Raw genomic sequence first — 18,661 nt, 5'->3', positions numbered from 1 at the left:
ATGGCCAAAGAGACAACTCTCCATCCGAGTCTAAATTTGTAAGAGTAAACCAGTAAAGGTCAAAGTACGGTAACGGCAAGCTATATAGGGCCCCAAAAGTGTAAATCCATTCAAACGGGATAACCAACGGTCTAATCTATATAAAAAAAAAACGAGAAACGGGAAACATTTATGAAACACATAAAAACAAAACAACCACTGAACATCAGGTTCAAACCAATGCAGTGGGTTTACACGTCGTAATAGGTACCAAACCTCACCCTTAACACACCATAGAAAAGCACACTAATAAATATCAATTGAAATGGCTTAACCCAATTAAAAAACTTATGAAAACAAACAAGTGAATACAGACTGAACGAATAAATTTGATCTATGACACAATGTAAATACAAAATCAATAACATAAGGGGTGAGATAATAAACAATTTCTGAAAGTCAAACATATCTATCCTTGAACAAAATGCCCCCATGTACATGATATAACGATGTAAACCTTGCACAAAATGCCGCCAAGTAAAATAATTTGCACAGGTTAATGAAAATAATTTCTAGAGAAATGGAGAACAGAAATATTTTTTTACAAAATAAATAATTTGTTTATTCACAGTACGAGAGCAGGAGTAAAAATTTAAAGTAATACCAAAAGATATGAATATGAAAGATGGTATAAAAAATTACGAATAAAAAGACGAGAAAAAACTTTTTAAAAAGTAAACAATAAATGAAAAAAAAACATCACTTATAGTATCAACAGGTCAAATTAACACGAAAGTACGATTTTAGAGTACTCGCAGTTACCGAAAGCTTGTTAAAAGCCAAAAACAAATAATAAATTAAAAACAATCATGCATCAGAGACTAAAATCAACTAAAACTAATCCCAAGGAATGAGAATTTAAATGTCATGAACAGTCAAAGGGGACATGAATTGTGCAATGTCTAAAGGAAGGTATCGACAGGCAGTTGGATAGTTAGGAGTTAAGTTCTATGTAAAGAAAATAAACGTGAGTGTGTATTTATTTGTCCCGTTTGTAAAGAATACAAATTTGTTATGTTTTAATTTGCTGATGACAAAATCGATATTTTTGCCCAAATAAACTATATTCAAAGATCTAATTAAAACATGGGTAAGATAACCTTTACTAATAAAGTTGTTTAAAGGTTCGATGAGTTTACACTGATCACATAGCGATTTTCTCGATTTAAGTACAATATCACCTAAAATTTAGGATGTGAGATACCGTTTTTAACAAGTTTTCTACAGGTACAGCCATTTTGTATAGAAGAACCATCAATAGTAAATATTGAACACCAACTAAATAAGACCAATCACCTGAGCAACATGACGGGAAACAAATGTGAAGCCGGACCTGCTAAACCTTCAAAGGGTATTACCATTTAGTCTTTGTAAAGTAATACTCTTGTTCTGACCTCGATAGATTTTACTTGGGATTCATTTCCCTACAAGAAAAATGGCTTAGAAACCAATTTTGAACTAAATCGCCCATTCGGTCTGCAACTACGCTTTTAAAACACTTAGCAGAAAATCTTTAATACATGTGTAGTCTAGATCGTTCGGTTTGTATTCAGACCGTTCATTAGCTTCAGTATATTTTTACAGCACAACAATATACTGAATTGTATGAAAAAGTACAGAACGGTATTGGATTGACTGCAAGGTACTGAAAGAAAAGATACTGAAAAATAACTTAAAATATTTTAAAGACTTATAATTTTTAGTCATAATCTTTTCAGATAACAAAATATTCCAAAATGGATGTTTAAGACTTAAATAAATTGACTAGACAATGAGAGAATTAAAGGGCACAAAAAAAACAATTGTTTTTAGCTTGTGTTGCTTATAGAAAACTGACGTGTAAAATAAACCAACAACAATAAAGATGGATGACTGTTCAGTAGGCAAGGAAAACTAATACATACCATCATAAATATACACATTGTCTTCTATGCAAACTCCTTTATTAGCACCCGTCTCCAAAACACAATTCACGAACTCTATTGTGATTGTGTAATTATGAAGTTGTCCAGTAATCAACCAGTCGCGGGTATAATTTCTAAAACGAAATAAAAACATAGATATACTTTCAACTCTAATATGCGAAAATTTAACAACTAGCTACCACTAATATTGAATAAACTCTAATCACAACCTTCTTTGAGACCATTTTACATCCAAAATGTTCGAAATTCGGTACAGTATCGGCTGCAACAAAATACTTAGAATATTCTGCTTTTGTTACGACAAAATGATAATCCTGGATATGACGCAATAAATACACAGCTTATGATTTGGTATTCGAGACCCATAAGTGGCCGTCGAATCAAAACAGTATCAAGGCAAAAAAAAAAAAGACAAATAGAAACATTAAATTAACAAAGGTACAGAGAAGTAAACATGAATATTTAAATTACATTGATGAAAAAAGAGAGGCAAAAACTACCCTGAGAGACATTCAAACTCGAAAATAAACTGACAACACCATGGCTTACAAAAAAACATGACAAACAGACACACTTATAAAAGAAAGGCAACATGTTAGAAAACTAAACAAATAGCAACACGACCCCCGAAAACTCGGAGTGATCTCATGTGCTCCTGAAAGGGCTTCCACGTCCTGATAATCATATGGCAACCGTCATGTTCCTCATGATAGTAAAAACCGGAAATTAGTCTAATTTGGAAGGTCATCTTTGGGAAAAGGAGACGAGATTGTAGGGATTATTTCAACATCACCACTTGGAACCCTTGATTTTATACCTTCATTGTGAGCATCAACCCTATATCAAGGAAATCATGATGGTAAATGCAAGCTTCGAAATGTCGTATCAACTGGGAGACATATACTCCGTATGCAGTTGCTGCCGGAATGTTGCTTCATAGAAATTGATTGTTTAACAATTGGACATGCAATCATATTCTTTTTTTATTTTCAACCGACCCCCATTGTCAATGTTCAGATGAAAGTCAAAATATGAGGCAGATGACGCTCATCTCATTTTTAATGTGAAAGATGTGTTTAACATTATCACGAAATTTGGAATTATTTAAAGAGAGAACAACATCTGCTTAGTGGAATGTAAAGTTGAGAGATATTGATAACTTCTTTTCTTTCTTCTTAGAAGTTCCTGTATGAGGTCAGCCTCATATGAATTAAAGAACAAGTCAGCAAGAAGAGTGACACACTTTTTTCCCATGGAAATACCGTTTGTTTGTTAACAATACACGTAAACGTAACAAATATGTTGTCAATCAAGAAATCAATCCTCGATAATGTCTTTTTAATCAGAATGTTTTTATTACAAAATTGGTGATACAGAAAGATTAACATTACATAAATTTATACCCAAAAACAATAGAAAAATAGAAAAAAACATATGTAAGCAGTACATGTATATGTGATTCATGTTTGTATAATGATTGACCAATTATTTAAGGCGATTGTCAACGTTTTTGTAAGTCAAGCAATAATATTGTATTAAACTACGACCAAGTTTAAGCGACAGTGGTTATTTTCTCTAGAGAAATTATATTGCGTGATTAGCGAAAAAAAATCGAAATATACCTTTCTACCATTACCTTAGCTGTATTTGGCAATTCTGTAAGAAAGTTTTGTCCTCAATACTTTTCAACTTCGTACTTTATTTTGTCTTTCTCATATTTTTGGATTCGAGCGTCACTGATGAGTCTTTTGTAAACTAAACGCGCGTCTTGCGCAAATACAACATTTCAATCCTGGTATCTATGATGACTTTATCTGAAACATGTTTCCGTTATTTGAACTCCACTCCAGAGGCTTTAATTTATTATTGGATAAACTTACCCATCTGGATAATTTGTTGTTCCATACGTGTCATGTGATACAAATGTCTGCAGGTAAGGAGTTGCTGTCAGTTGAATTGTAGCATTTAGATTCTCTGTAAAAGATTGGTGGTATGATTTTGAGAATTGATATGCCTTATTGCTTGACATATTGTTATGCACTTGTTTTATTGTTTAGGTCTATGTGTAGATTTCAAGATGCATATTGATACCTGTACAGTCTAGTTTTTGTCTGATTAAGGTTTACTTTTATCTTTTTTCATTCAAGCTTAAGGAAAAGTTTGATAGATGATACGCAATTACTAAAAACTAGCTTGCCGGTGTTATTTGTTTGTCCGTTTTCTTCAGCCAAAGATCTGCTGAGCCAGTGATTGGATAGTCCAAATAAAAAATAAACATCAAATATTCACATCTTAAATTATTTGGATATTTCACGACTTGTTGGTTTTGTTTTGGTTTCCATTTAGAAAGGACGTTAAATACTTTTTATATTTATCATTTACAAATACTGCTTTTTCTGCATGAGCATCGAACAAAATGGTGTGTACTTTTTACAATCATTGTTAAATAAGGGCTTTATCTTTGTTATGAGCATAGAATAATTATACTGCAGATTTACTGATTAAAAGGTTATTATAAACACTTCAGTAGTCCTCAATGACATAAGTATCATACAATTATGTAACTAATAAATTGCTGTAGACATTTAAAAAAAAAGCTCCAAATTATATGTATTTGATTTTACAGTTAACGAATTACTTTTTACACGATTTACTGTCCGTTAAAAAATTCGATCTCTTTTTTTTTTTTTCATCTTTAGCAATAGATGTGTACACGCGTATTTACCTGTTCATGGAAAGGTGTACACTGTGAAATTTAACCTGTCTATTAAGTCATCAAATCACACGACAAAAAGTCGACGACAAAAACCAAGATATACAGATAATAATCGCTTTTGAAAGGATATATCAAATTTAAGTTATAAGTTATGAAAGTTGTATTTTTTCAACATTGTTCAGTGAATTTAAAACCTGATACCAAAAGTTGTAGCTTTTTTGAGAGAAAAAAAATTACCTTTCATTTGCATAATGACTGTGCAAACTGCTAGACAAAAAACAAACATACGTGGCATCTTCTTGGTGTTTGTATGGTTTAAACTTCCTTCTTCACATAGGACAAAAATAAGCTTTTGCGCAGAATTTTTCACTGATCAAGTAATTGTGTTATTTTGTATTTAAACCTAAAATTCCCTTAATTTAATAGAAATTTAAATAACATAAATGACAGAAGTTATCATTTAAATCTGATGTAACCAGAATCGCTAAAACCAGAAATAAACATATCAATTTTTTATGTGAATCTACTTGATTATCAAAGCGTTATTGGAACACGTTTTAAAACTTTTCTGCATGAAAGAACTACAAAATAATTTTCAAATACGAAATTATATATTGCATTTCAACTAATAGTACAGCAGTACATTGCTTAAAAAGAACTAGACGGAGAAACATATATCGAAATGCTGACAATTTAATAGTTAGATGTGATTCGTTGCAGGATTAACGCATTGTAGTTCGTGGAGGAATTAATTTAAAAAGTGAACATAGATGAGAAGTAATCATAACATTGGTTCTCCATTTTATCGATGATCAAATAATGTCATAAATCCTATAGCAAGAAGACAAAAAAAAAATTTTTTTCATCGAATTAAGTTTGTAACTCGGTTTTGTTTTCTCTCAATCGATTTATGACCCTTAAACAGCGATATACTACTGTTTTTATTATTTAGAAGTGTCCTCAATAAGTGTATTCAATATCGGCATAATTTATGTACAAAAAATGAACGAAAAACAAATTTGTTACAAAGCACAAAGCAACAAATGGAAGCCATTGAATTACAGGCTCCTTACATGGGACAGGGACATACAGAATGTGGCCGGGTTGAGTTAGTTTGAAGACGACACCACTTCTTCTAACTAACAATGAACAGGGGCGAAACAGTGCAACATAAAGTTTGGACGTTACCATACTTAAAGGGTTTATTTTCCCTGAAGCACATGACGAAACACCTACTAACATTTTCTTTCCATCTAGGTGAAATAATATTGATGAGCTTTGTTTAATTCAAATACAATATGTTTTGTCGCCACCGTAAATTGGATACCAATGATTTGCAGAGAATGGACACCAAATAAACAATACGGTAATATCTTTTATTTAAACCATAATTATGTTTAACCTCATTAATGATGGTCTTATGTATGCAGCTTTAATTTTCTATGCCAACAGTATAAAACAAGTAAAAAGTTTTTCATTTTACTAAAAACAAAGATTTTTCAATTGTTACCTGAATATGTTAAGGTTGATTTTCCCCGTCTTCCACAGGTCAGATATCAACTAATATTTCACTCTTACCATATGATTACTAAAGATATGAGAATATGACGTTACTCTTTTCATTCACCACTCGTTTTTGAAGGAAACATTTTGGTAAAGGTAAAAATAATGATTAACAGATATGTTTAACTAATAATATGAAATATAACGAACATAGAGAAATTCAATTGCACGAGTTCGCTATCTATTTATCAATAAACTCATGATTGTATCGGGTTACATGACCATCTTCAGTTTTCGTAAATCACCTCGAATATTTGTGTATTTCTCTGTACTGAAATATTAAATGACTTTAAATGTTTCAGGTATCATGTGGACATGTTTTAAGTAAATTTACTCAAATCTTGTCCGTGTATGGTATTTGCTTGCATAAGATATACAAGGAGTAAACATAAAATAATTGTATAAGCTTTTTAAACTGCAACTAATCGATAAAAAGGGTTTATATGAGGGAGAAAATCGACCCTTATTTTAAATTATGTCTCTCTGCTTCTCCTGTAGTGATATCCAATTTCCGGTGTATATCCGTATGATACACAATGGTCATATACATACTCTTATTGTACAAACGTCACGTTAATTATTGGTTCTTGGTGCATAAACAAAGTCGAATATCAGATAAAATACGACAGACGATAAATTATTAACATCAAAATAAATAACTGTTCTTACCATAAATCAAGCAAAACGGGATACACCGAAGTTACTCCCGAATTGAAAGTGTTTTAGCATATACAAATCAGCCTAGACGACTGAAAAAAAATTGACAACATGATTTAAGCTAAGACAAATATAAATAAAAGTGCATAATAGAATTTAAGTATCGCATTATGAAAAAAAAATCATATCAATTTCTGATCCATTGAATATAAACTTAACCTGAGTGTCTTTATTTTTGGTATATTTTTTTTTATATTTTTACGACCGTTTTGTTCTTGAATTATCTATGTGCTTGAAGGTTTAGCACCAACTTATTCTCTATTCTTTTATTCCTATTCTATACCTTTATATTTACTGTTCAGTTTAACTTACGCAGCCCTCTGTTGTACAACAATTGTCTAATATAGACACTGTCTGTTCTACATGTATATTTATCAATTAATTATCACAAGCTCATGTCTTCAAAATAAACATTGCATGTCTGTATCTTAGATGTCATGTTAAGCAACACATCCCGCATAAGAGACTGTGGAATCAAAGGCAAACCGTGTTAACGGGAGTCTCTGCCTATCGAAAGTTAAACATAGACGTCCGCTGGTACATGTGTTACTTTTTCGGAAAGTCAAATAAATGACGAAGGTTGTTTCATAATGAGATTTAAGATTATTACTTGAAATCTTTAAGAGCTTTTAAAGTGACAAAACTTATAATGATCTTTGGTTGAAGTAATTTTAAATTTAGAATATAATTACACGCTTTGATAAATGATAAATGGAAAACATATTTTGAAATTCTGTCTTTGTTGTATAACCAAGTAATATTATTTTTAATTAAGCAATTATATCCAGATTGTCGTCCAATTATATAATATCCGCACATGTTTAATATTGCTTATATTAGAATTGTTTTGAAGACGAGTAAGATCACCCTTTAAGATAAAACTAGATATTTTTGAAATGTCAACCGTATATGCGAAGATTTTTATATTGCTTGTGGTTTGATATTGGAAGTTGGTCGACGGATATTGAGGAGAAGTATCATTAAGTAGTTAACAGCTTATTATATTTACAAGCATCAATGTATTGCTTTCATTTAAAAAAAAACATTTTAATTTAAGTTCAATCAAGAACAAGATGCTTTTCAACATTCAATCTTCCATTGCTTTTTATAAAATTGAGAATGGAAATACATTTCACACCCATGGTCATTTATAATATTGGGTCTTCCACTGTTATTTTTATATGTATTTATTCAAATCACCCTTGGTAATATTGTGTGATATGCAAAGATAAAAAAGAGCATCCAACGACTTTCAAAACATCATATTGATATCATACAAAAAACATTTCCCACTAAATTGATAATAAAAATAAGTGTACATTTATAATCGACCTCTCTTAACAGGGCATACGATACAGTTAAAGGGGAGGTAATTACGTTCCTAACGTATATTGTTATTTTCGCCACGTCAAACTGTGACTTATCGGGAAGCGATGCAGTTTTCGACTGATTTTTTTCTTTCAAACTGATTTTACTTGAAAACGAGATCACGGACCCTCTTTTTTAAAATGACATTTTTCTGATTACGTATGAAGATTATGTGTACCAATTTTCATGAAAAAGTCAATAGTGCAATTATTTCAAATTTGATAAATATACAGCAAAAAATGACGTTTTTTTTCTACATTTATGAACATTTGATAAATATGAGTTATTTGTGAAAAGAAAATGTACAAATTTATAGAACAATTATATAACATAAACATAAACTACAAATAATTTAACAAAAAAACAGCTTGTGTTTATCTTTTGAAACAAAAAAGTTGTGTATTTCTGTCGAAAGACGTCCACAAATCTTAATTCTGAGTATATTTTTGACATTTCAACCGCAATTTATTCAAAAAGTAATGCTATATTTTATATTACATATTTGATTTAATCAGGTAAAAATAGCCTATAGTCAAATTTTCATCAAGATTTCATTACGGGATCTAAACTGTATCGTATGCCCTTAAATATATTTAAGGAGCATCGTATGACTAAGATAAATATCACTGTAGGAAGCATTTTTTGGGGAAATGAAAAGAAAAAAAATGATAAAAAAGATTCAGAAAAAAATATGCACAAATACATATTCAAGGTTGGTTCTGCTCTTGAAATATTAGGTCTGGTATCGAAAGTCAATGCAAAAGTGATAGCGCGGATTGCATCAAGTCTAGTGACGATTTTATAGATTGTAATTTCAGCTTAATCTGCTTCCGACGGCAGCTCTTATCTTATTCCAATACCTATCAAGAGTCACGTTACCAACAGCCGCTTGGACGTCCACTATGCATTATAAAACCTTCACAAGCAGTTCCATATGACCATTCTCCAGGTCATAACGTTCCATGCAATACTGAACATATCCTTTTGCACATTGTTCACTCTGTAAAATCCGTAAGAATAAGACAAACTTAACTGAAAGTTAGCTGATTATAACTTTCATTTACTAAGTTGTTCAGTTGTAGTATTAACATATGTTACCAATTGCAATGTGCATGACACGACGTGTTTATGTAATCAGCATAAGCTCGTACGAGATGAAAATGTTTAGAAGCAGAGATTATCGCACGTTTGAAACATCAAAATTGCATAGGACATAAATGAAATAGCCAATTAGTCTAAGATGATCATGTGAGCAAATTGCTTCTCAGATTTATTACACAAACTGATTTAATTGATTAAACACTTGAATAAAACGAAATATTACAATTCTTCCAAAATCGAAGCATTGACATATGGGCGAGTTTATGTATATGATACATATATGTTGTAGAACTGCAACAAATGCATCTGAAGAATTAAGTATAGTTGAAATTAACAAAGTATTAAAACACATTGAGTAATACATGTAGTTAGCGGTTGCTAATATATTATTTGTTCATATCGGTACATTTGATTTGTCAATCAAAGATATATGATAGACCAGTAATGACGATAATCAAAATATATCAAAGATACCATCAAGTTATAAATATAAAAAGGAAGATATGATATGAATGCCAATTTGACAATTCTCCACAACAAGAGACCAATGTTACCGGACAGCCTTCAGCAATTAGCAAAGCCCAAACCGCATAGTTAGCTATAAAAGGCCCCGACAGTAACGTTATCGACATAAGAAATTATATGCATGAATCTCTTTTCCTTTTTTAGTAATTGTTCATTTGATAAATCACCAAATTATTATGCTGCGCCTGCAAGTACAGACTACGAACAGTTTAAATACATTCCTTGACAATATAAAAATGTTTTTTTTTTATCTCTCTCTCTCTCTCTCTCTCTCCATAAAATGCATGCAGTTTATTTCAAAATATACATATCTATCACCAAATTTGAAAACAAATCCATTCATTCACTACACAACTTAAATAGGCAATTATGAATAACGGCTAAAACTGATGAATCAATTGTTCAGTAAAAGCACTAAAAATCACGCCGAAGAATAAAAGATATGTATACATATATAACTAACGTATACCGACTTTGTCATGTTTCTCTGTACGTTTGGTGCACGCCGGTCTGTACTCCAATGTGTGACGCCGGCATAAGATTAACTACAGCCGGAACGTAGTTTAGTTATGTATTTTTTTAAAGAAATATATGAAAGCCGTATCACACCTTATTAAAGTATTGTATCACAAATGTCACAATTTCAGCGATCAAACTATCAATTAAAATATTATACTTAGCTGAATACTGAAATAAACATGGAAGCTTATATATACACATCAGGCGCGCTTAAAAACTTGAAAACGCATCCAGTGATTGTTTTGGTCTGTGTTGCCCAGTCACGTTTCTATGTGATGTTTTGTAGACTTGTTTAACTGTACTGTATTTCGTTTTTTTCTAATGGCGTTGTCAGTTTCTCTAAACTTATAGGTTTCAAATTATCCCTTGCTACTTTTTGTAGTAATTTGATACTTTCTAACGGCACTTAATTGATGTTTATTTGACATTGTGCAGTAGTGCATATTTGCAATCAAGCAATGATATATGTTTGTAATGTTGTCAGTCTCAGTTAAGCGTCATAAAGAATTTGATGAGACAGAATGAGAAATGAACAATCATTTATTTTCAACATTCATATAAAAACAACAATAATATATAAACTCTACAAAACAAAATAATGATATGCATGCTGAAAAAGAAGTCATTGCTTGCACTGTTCTTTTAATCTTGTACAATTTCGGATTGTCTTAAGTAACGTTAACATATTCCTATATATGAACTTTAGTTTAACTCTAATTTCTGATAAGTGATGACTAATTGTTTTATACTTTAAAGAAATGCATGCCTTTTTCGTGTAAATATTAACCTGATATAAGATTCGAATTTGAATCTTAATCAATAATGAAGAAAACCTGTTTAAATAAAACGTATGACTGTTTTACTTGTGTTAACTTAGGCAGTTGCCGTTGGTGCTCCCTCCAGTATATAATTAATACGGAAACCTTCCCTGCTTATTGTAGCGTCAGTTTGAAAAAGAACATACAAAGAGCTGCCTGTGCTCTGCACTGTGAACGGGACTATGTCACCAATACCACAGCAAGTTTCTTTAATAAGAGTTGCGCTTGAGTTTGTACCTGCAAAATAAAGCAAGAAAAAATGCATAGAAATTCAAAAGTAAAGTAACAAAAATAACGAACTGTATTGAAAATTCAAAACAAAGAGTCCCTTTTCAAATGACAAAATCAAATGCTAAAACACATTATATTAAAGAAAAAACAAAAATAACCACACTGATCTTTGTACAAGGAAAAATGTATACACGGAACTTTGATAAATGCCTTTTAAAATCATAAAGCAAATCAGGAAAGTCTTTTGCTGACCACACGATGATTTAATGCTTTACGTAATGTCAGTATACGTTGTCTATTGTGTAGAACATGTAGAACTGTCACTCTGTTTAGAACTCTAGGTGTCTATTAACGTTTATGTCGTTGAGTTGTTTTTCCATTCCGATATATCCAAAGATCGTGATTAATACTAATATATGTTTATAGTTCAATAAATTACTCAAAGGAGATGTGGAAGATATTGCAAAATATATTTGAATCTATAAGTAGAAGATAAATAAAATTTGTTTCTAAAGAAGACAATAAATCTAAACTTTACTAGATTGAAGCTTAGAACAAAAAGGCCCTCAACTGGATGCAGTGCGGTGCGTTCACTTTGATGTCTTGATGTCTTTATGTTTTGTGTAATTGGATTAATGACATCATTGATGATTACACCGCATCTAAATAGCAACATTAACACTGCCAATCATCGCATACAAGAAACACGAACATTTACAAGAATATACGACACTGGTTTTTCACGCGTTCCATTGATTGACACTTTTTATTCTGTCAGTTTTTGTGGACTATCTTTAGATCTACTTTGGAGTTTGGTATTTTTGTTTTATATTTTTCAACTAAAGCCCCGGTCACAACAGATCGTACGATTTTTTGTCGTGGAAGATCTATAAAAAGGTTGTCGTGGCATTGTCGTGCAAAATGTCAAAATAATCTTTCGAGTTGTCACATCAGCTACGACAGCTAGAAAAAAATATGTAATTGTACTGTCGTGTGCTTGTCGCAAGTCGGTCGTGCGACAATCGTGAGTTGTTTTGGGCTATTTTGAAATTATAAATTTTCCCCACCTTAGTAGCAATATACCAACTTCACCTGCATATGGGATATATATTTTCCAACTTATTCGATATTCAAGATCTTGCAAGCACATATTACTTCAACAATTAAACGAATAACTAAGTTAGACCATTGAAATCTGACACAACTACCAGTACAGCGACATCTTTAAACATTTAATTTCTCCCTCTTCATATACGTCAAAGCTATAAAACTACAACATCAATGTTCCCTGCTGTCTTATTTCTTTCAGATATCCAATTAGCAAATAAAATTAGATATTTTTTGTGTTATCAGGTATACTAATGAAGCTACTTCCTACTCGTGTTATTAACGTGTTAATGTATCTGAAATATTTGTTCTTTTCATTGTCCTTCTTGTCATGTCTTTGTATCAACTATATTTTTATGCAGCTTGAAAGCGTAATGAATACCAATGATGGGCAGGATGTACATAAAAACCATGAAATATAATTATTTTTTTCATAGAACGTTAAGCCAGAGGATGGATTGAACAGGATTTGACTTGAGGTTTATAAATCAAAGGTATGTTTTGGTTACTTATCTATTTTGTGCCTGTTTTTAACAGTCAAAAAATAATTAAATCATATTGTTTTTTTATCTTTAAATAATTTAGTTCTTCAAATTTTGTACAGAAAATTTATATTCCTCTTTTTTGATAATATATTTTGATATCTACAGAACACACTAAAGAGAGTAATGTTTTTATTCGTGCATCCGAGTAAACAGAGTTAAAAGTTTATTTAAATTGAACAATACACATGATTTTCTTTTAAGTAAAATAAATTCAAAAATCTTCAAAATATCACCGTTATATCAACTTATTCTTGTTATTTGTAATTGTTCTAAAATAATCTCAATGGTTTTAAATGATACATTTAGATTTTGTTCGTCTAATGTTTTTACTATGACGATTGTAAAAGATATAGCGAATTACTAGTATATCACCATATAACAATCTATATAAACTCATCAAAGGTATAGAATTGTAACCTTATTTGGTACACAAGATCTCAGTTGTTCGTTTCAACTATATAAAACTTATCAGTGGTACTAGAATCAAGACGGTTGAAGGTGTAAAAACACTTTAAAAAGAATAATAAAAAAAGACAGCATGTAACCTTTTGTTTTTATATTCTTTTGTTGGTTACATTTCACATTCTGTTATTTGAATTTTCATTCTTAACTTATTCGTATTTTAACATTTGTTTGTAGTGAAATCATTTAATATTAGTCATTAGGAAATTAATTTCGTTTTGAAAATTTATTATTGTACTAGTTATTCGATCAGGGTTTCATTTTTGACATTAAAATTGCTGTTCACATCGTTTGGTTGATTAGTAGACAGTATACATTTCTCCAACCAGACATGCCAGTTTAAAAGAATTAAAGTATAAGAAAGCAAAATTAAGCACTTTGAGCATGCTTTTAGTAACTACAAGCTTGTTTGTTCTTGTTTTGTCTGTGCGTTTAATTTTATCAACTACGATACCTCTGTAGATAAACTTGATTACCGAAATATGCATAGAAGAAAATGTCAAGGAAAAAGTTGCAACACACGTACATTTATTGTTGTTTTTTATATTCAAAATGTTTCTTTTGTTTCTTAACCGTAAGCCTATGATTTACATGTTTTTTGTGCATTATGTTCACTTGTACTTTTAATCTGAAAATTATGATAAAGGGATGTGCGAAAGCAGATTTGACAATTATAGTCCTATATCAAGTTGCAAAACAAAAACTAAAAAGCTCGAAGTTCTCTGACAACATTTCCTAGATTTCCGCCTTTTTCGTCACTAGAATTTGTCATAATTATCAATTTTTCTTCTTTTGTTTTCCCAAGATCAAATTTATTACATCATTTTATAACACATTCCAACCTTTTAACCTCTATATCCCACTTCATCATTTTGTTTGCCTTTTATAACCCTCATCTCTACATTTTTATCACTTGTATCTCACATCTAAGTGTTACCACATCAACAATAAATAGTACTAGTCAACCGAATACGAACGGGTAAAAAATAATGTTAAAACAACAGGGTTAAGCATTATTTTCAAATATTTTCAAATATTTTTATATTCAAACTATATAAAATATATTCTTCACCTCAGGAACAAGCAAGCTTAACTTTTAAGACACATTCAACAGAAATCATATGTTATAAATAAATAATTTGGCCGAGTTCTACTTCCTTATGCTGTGCAAATAACAAGTTTCACTGGTTGTGCAAATACACCTCTTTAAGTGTAACCGATTTTGTCCAAAAATTTAGAAAGTTTTCAATCTTTGTTATTTGGCTTATAAAAACAGATATTCAAATTTGCCTTTTAAGGAAATGTTAAAATTTGCAAACAACGTTCTAAAAGAGAGAGAGAGAAAAGGATGCACATCATATATATAAGATGGAAGGAGGTGCCGCAGGAATAACTAACTAGGTCACATATTTTAGCTTGAAAATATTAAATCTTAAAAAGCAATCAGACCTATAAAGGTCTATAATTTTTACCTTTTGTTGTGTTATGTTTTAATTCTCCTTCGTCTATAATCTTTCATGATGTTCTAGGCTGTGTTCATATCCTCAAATTTCCCTCTTTTGACACTTAATTTGGCATTCTACTTTTTCAAAACACGAAACCCTACCAAAATATAGGACAAGACATGGTTTTACTGCAATTTGCCACCGACTTAAAAAGGGGCGAAATATACCAGAGGGACATTCAAACGTGATTTAACATCTCTTAATTAGTGATGTGTCCCTTTATAGCTCTTCAAGTGCTAAGTTCGGATTCTACTTTGGCTTTTTTATATAAGTTAACATTTCTAATAAAGGTAAATCAGAAAAGCGATTTGTACTCACAGTTTTTATAATACAGGGTACCTTTCATTTACGTTGCTTACAAATTCATTTATATAAAGTCAAAAATCATAAAAGAAGATCTAGAAGGTCACCGAGCCTCAAAATGTATGGCAAATACATATATGTTTGTTGCTCTATATTATATCTGTTTTTCGTTTATTGATTGTTTACATAAAACAGTCCGTAAAAAGTCTTCTCGTTTGCATTAAGTTACATCTCGTCGTATCGTGACCATTTATAGTTTACTATGCTGAGTTTTACTCAATATTTTCATTTTGTTTCTATTGAATAGTGTTCATATTGTCATTACTGTCACATCTCCTTATGTTTATAATCATGAAAAAGTCATGGAAGGTTATTATTATAGACAGACATGATTTAACTGAAATCATCTTGCGACCATTGTTGTTTTTACAAAAAAAGCCCTGCCATCAATTCCTGATGATCCCTGACCGATAGTGTGTGGTTTATCTTATCTATTCTCATTTACTCTCTGTGTTCATGATGTCGTTTGTAATTCAATAATAACATAGTATTTATTGGAATTTTTTGTATCCGTTGGCCTTTATTTCTATAAACCCACAATTTGGTGTTTATTATAAGGCAAACATACAAAACCACTGCGTACAAATGGTATCGATAATTAAAAGTAATGTTTTGATATCATTACACCAAGAAGCTAAACGAAACCAATAATGTAAAAATAAGGAGATGTGATATAATTGCTATTGCCATTTTACATATGACGTCGTTGTTGAATACGTTGACAACGGCACGTGTTGCCTTAGCTTCAAACGATAATTTTTTATATCACTCGACTCCGCTGAGAAAGAAAATTATCAGTCAGCAAGATCAGAGATAAAAACAATTATAGGTTACCGTACGGACTTTAACAACGATTAAAACCAATATTGTTTATTCTGCTATAACAGGCTACGACATGAAAATGGTTTAACAATTCAAACGATAAAACTTACGGCGTATTTATAACAAAACAATATACGAAAAACAGATATGACACACATGAACCAACGATAACCACAGTGACAGAACAATAGACTAGCTAATCGTAAGAACGATGAATTATAAACATGTTCACGAACCAGTGTTGTACACATATTTAGCGCAATAAAACCAGGTTTAATCCACCATTTTCTACATTTGAAAATGCTTGTACCCAGTCAGGAATATGACAGTTCTTGCCCATTCGTTTTTGGTGTGTTTTTTCATTTGATTTTGCCATGTTATCATGGACTTTCTGATTTAATTTTTCTCTGAGTTCAGTATTTTTGTGATTGTACTTTTTATAGTACGCTTATCTGCTAAGGAAATTCGAAGGCATCAAAAATGTAGAATTATACTGTTCACATATAAAGAAAGTGCCACATTGCTTTCATAACTAAAGTAGCAACACACATATACATAGAAAAGAAATACAAACCTAGAATTTTCGTTCAAAAATGTGCTAGATTGAAACACTAATGAAATAAGCAAAACGTGTTTTAGATTAATTGAAGACAAAAATAACATATATAAAAAAAAAACATATAGAAAAAACCCAGACTTATTTATCTGTGAAGCCATATCTTACAACCTAGGTACACAAATATAGCAGGTCGTGTCCGTTTTCCGGAAAACAATATAGGCATATCATTTATATAGACAATAAGTCTGGAGTTGTAAAACGGAAGTCGTTCAAATTTGTCACGTTATTATCAATGTGATAAAAACCCAGACGATGCATTTTGCTTTTTTTCTGTTTTGTATGTACAGACAGGGATTCAATTTATGTTAAAAAAGAATTTCTTTCATTTTCAAAAATTATATCAAAATTGGAAGAATATTTTTTTTATAATTTGACAAAACTCATTGCTAACACCCCATTAGTGGTCCGAACAGTTCTTTGAATATTGTTTTTTTTTTTCTCACGATGTTGTATTACGGTGAAAAATCTCCAATATAACTCTGAAATGTTAGTTGTTGAGAAGACATCAAACTGTACACTTAAGAACAGTTGGTAACAAGGATTTTCTTCTTGTTTTTTTTTTTTACAATAAAGAATCCGATTTAGTTAATGTAAATTCATTATTATTCTTTGGATAACAACTTTTATGGAATTCAAATGTTTAACGAATTACAAATTTTCTCTTGGCTTTATATGCAGAGATTGACAGAGCAATTAATTCAAAAATCCACGGAAATGCAAGTTTTCTCTATCCATGTTAAATGAATCAAGAGTAAATGAAAATATTATTTTTTTCACAGTTGAGATAACAATATAATTTCAAGTATAAGATATTTTCTGATTTGAGATATAGTCATAAGAAAAATTAGTTGCATACAAAAGATTTTTTTTAATCTAAATTAACATTTGAGCTATGTTTGATTCTAACTAATGATAATTAATTAATGAAATAATATCGAAAATGATATACACCTTTTACTTAAATGTTCAAAATATGGACAGTAAAGCAAGCAGTTTGAAGGATATATAGAAAAAAGCAAAATACCCAGAAAAACCGAACTGCAAAGGATATTCAAAACTGAAATTCCTTATAAAAAGACAAAATCAAAAGCTCAAACACATGAAACAAATGGAAAACAACTGTCATATTCCTGACGTGGTACGAGCATTTCCTTATGTAGAAAACGGTGGATTAAACCTGGTTTTACAGCTTGTTATACATTTATAGGTTTCACTATAAACTGCTATAAAAGCAGGTTTAATCCACAATTTTCAACATAAGAAAATACTTGTACCAAGTTAGTAATATATCAGTATAACAATTAGGACAGCAGAACAGATCCACGTGATGTCTGACACAAGACTGAATCGACGCCACAAAGTGACATCACACGTAAATCTCTAAAAAGTTTCTATAGTTCAAGATGAGGTTTGTAATTATGGTGTTTGATGTATTTTATAACAATTACAAGACTATAGCTACATGTATAAATATAGAATTGTTTTAGTAATAAGTTAATTTATTGTATTATTTAGCTTTGTCGGTATTTTTTCTAAATCAAACTGTAAAACAAATAAATTGTGTACGTTTAGTTGCTTTAAACAAGGATTTATATACTATACAAATCCTTGCTTTAAAGTAAAACCTTATAAATTAACTGGGTGATTGATTATCTTTACTTTTACATACGAATAGAAAGTGAAAAAAAAAAGAATTACAACTACAAACGATACGAC

Source organism: Mytilus galloprovincialis, chromosome 8 (genome assembly GCF_965363235.1).
Source record: "Mytilus galloprovincialis chromosome 8, xbMytGall1.hap1.1, whole genome shotgun sequence".
Taxonomy (NCBI): domain Eukaryota; kingdom Metazoa; phylum Mollusca; class Bivalvia; order Mytilida; family Mytilidae; genus Mytilus; species Mytilus galloprovincialis.
The sequence above is the reverse complement of the archived record's forward strand: the minus strand, read 5'-3'. Positions refer to the sequence as shown.